This window comes from Penaeus chinensis, chromosome 34, assembly GCF_019202785.1.
Source record: "Penaeus chinensis breed Huanghai No. 1 chromosome 34, ASM1920278v2, whole genome shotgun sequence".
Classification (NCBI taxonomy): Eukaryota; Metazoa; Arthropoda; class Malacostraca; order Decapoda; family Penaeidae; genus Penaeus; species Penaeus chinensis.
In genome coordinates this window covers 27324006-27326505 of record NC_061852.1, presented here as the reverse complement: position 1 = coordinate 27326505, position 2500 = coordinate 27324006, and positions in this window count along the sequence as shown.

The following is a 2500-nucleotide window of genomic DNA, read 5'->3' as shown; positions in this document are numbered from 1 at the left end:
CTTTCTATCTATCTATACATACATACATACATAAATACATACATACATACATACATACATACATACATACATACATACATATATATATATACACATTTATAGATACATATATATATGTATGTATTTATGTATATACGCATGCTGCATAGCTACAAATGTGCTCAATTGAATATATATAGCACATGTCTTTCAAACGATATACACCTGTACACATATAAACCTATTTACACACACCACCTCGCACACATCCTGCCGCGCACACATACTCACTCCATCTCTCCCTCTCTCTCTCTTTCACACACACACACACACACACACACACACACACCACACACACACACACACGCACACACACACCACACACACACAGGCACACACACACACCACACACACACACACACACACAGGCACACACACACACACACACTCAAACCCACACAAACACACGCACAAACGCCCCCCGACGCGTGGGACCGGAAGTGGGAAGCTAGTCTTTTGTGAAGTGATAAAAGGTATGACCCAAATCCTGCTTATTCCGCGGCTGTTTGAATAATCCTATAACGGAAGACGCATCTCTTTTTCTACCTTTGCCGCATCCCTTCTTTTGAGGGGGGTGGGGGGCGTGAATTGGAGACGGGGGGGGGGGGGGAGGAAGGGAAAGAAGGGGGACGAGAATTGTGGGGAGGGAGGGGAGGGGGAGAAGGGGGGAAGGGGGGAAGGGAAAGAGGTCTTAGGTTGAAAGGATAATTGGGCAAGAATGGGAGTTATGTGAAGGAGGTAAGGGAAGAGTCACAGAAGAAAATTATACATACATACATATATATATATATGTGTGTGTGTGTGTGTGTGTGTGTGTGTGTGTGTGTGTGTGTGTGTGTGTGCATATATATATATATATATATATATATATATATATATATATATATATATATATATATATACATATATATATATATATATATATATGCATACACACACACACATATTTTTTTCCCTCTTTTTCTTCTTCTTTATGCATATATATATATATATATATATATATATATATATATATATATATATATATATATATAAATAAATATAAATATATATATATATATATGTTTATATATATATAAATGCATATATATATATATGTATATAAATATATATTTATATATATGTATATATAAATATATAATTATACATATATACACACATATGTATACACACACACACACACACACATATATATATATATACATATATATGTGTGTATGTGTATATATATGTATATATAGATATATAATTATACATATACACACAAATATATACGTATACACACGTGTGTGTGTGTGTGTGTGCGTGTAGATAGATGGACATAGATAGAAAACACGTTGCTTTGCGGCTGATTCGTTGAACTAATGTCTGTCTTTCTGTCTTAGATTAAAAAAAAAACATTTTTGGAATTATTTTTGGGGCTCATTTCGAGTGTCCAAAATCCAATATCCAAAATATAGAATCCAGAATGTTAGGTTCGGTATATCTGAGTGTATTTTGTAACGTATGTAAGTGTGATTTTATTTAGTTTGATAATAAAATTTGAATATAACATTATTAAGTTGATATTAATTTTTATTACATGCACTGTATTGTTTTTTTTCCTATTTTTTTATTCATCCTTTTTTTTTTCTTGGTGGGGGGGGGGTACGAATGTTTAATTTGCATATTGTTTATCTTTTATCATAGTATTAATGACGGTTTTTTTTACGATAGACCGGTATAGTTTTATGTCACAAAACTCTTTCCAGCTTTCAATATTGGTGAATATCAAATCTACTGAGTTCACTTTTCATATGAATATTTAGTTGAATGTATTGAGATATGAAAAATTGCTATATTTCTCATAAAACACAGACAAACATATAGAGAATATCATTACATTATAGGTATATTTTTGCATCTGTTTGGTAAATCTTAATCTTTATCTGTATAACACATCAGTATTGTTTATATATAACTTACAAAGATGGAAATCCGAAGAGACTGAAAAAACAATAATGTCATATTCTCCGACGTAATTAATTAACAGATGGTTTGCAGTGCCAGGTTATACAGCGCCCAGTGGTACCTCTGCAATGTGCGCACACTCCTTCAACCTGCCCACCTTCATCGTTCTATATGTTTAAAGAGCTTATTACAATGCAGGTGCAATATGCTGGTTGGAATACAGTAGGAAGCTGCTTTGCATGTTACCTTGACAGAAAATGACTGGGTCTGCAATTTTGTCTACGCACGGACGCACGCACACACACACACACACACACACTCACACACACACACACACACACACACACACACACACACACACACACATACACGCACATACATTCACTCACTCACTCACTCACTCACTCACTCACTCACTCACTCATTCACACACACACACACACTCACACATTCACTCACTCAATCACTCACTCACTCATGCACACACACTAAAAACACACACACTTGTTTA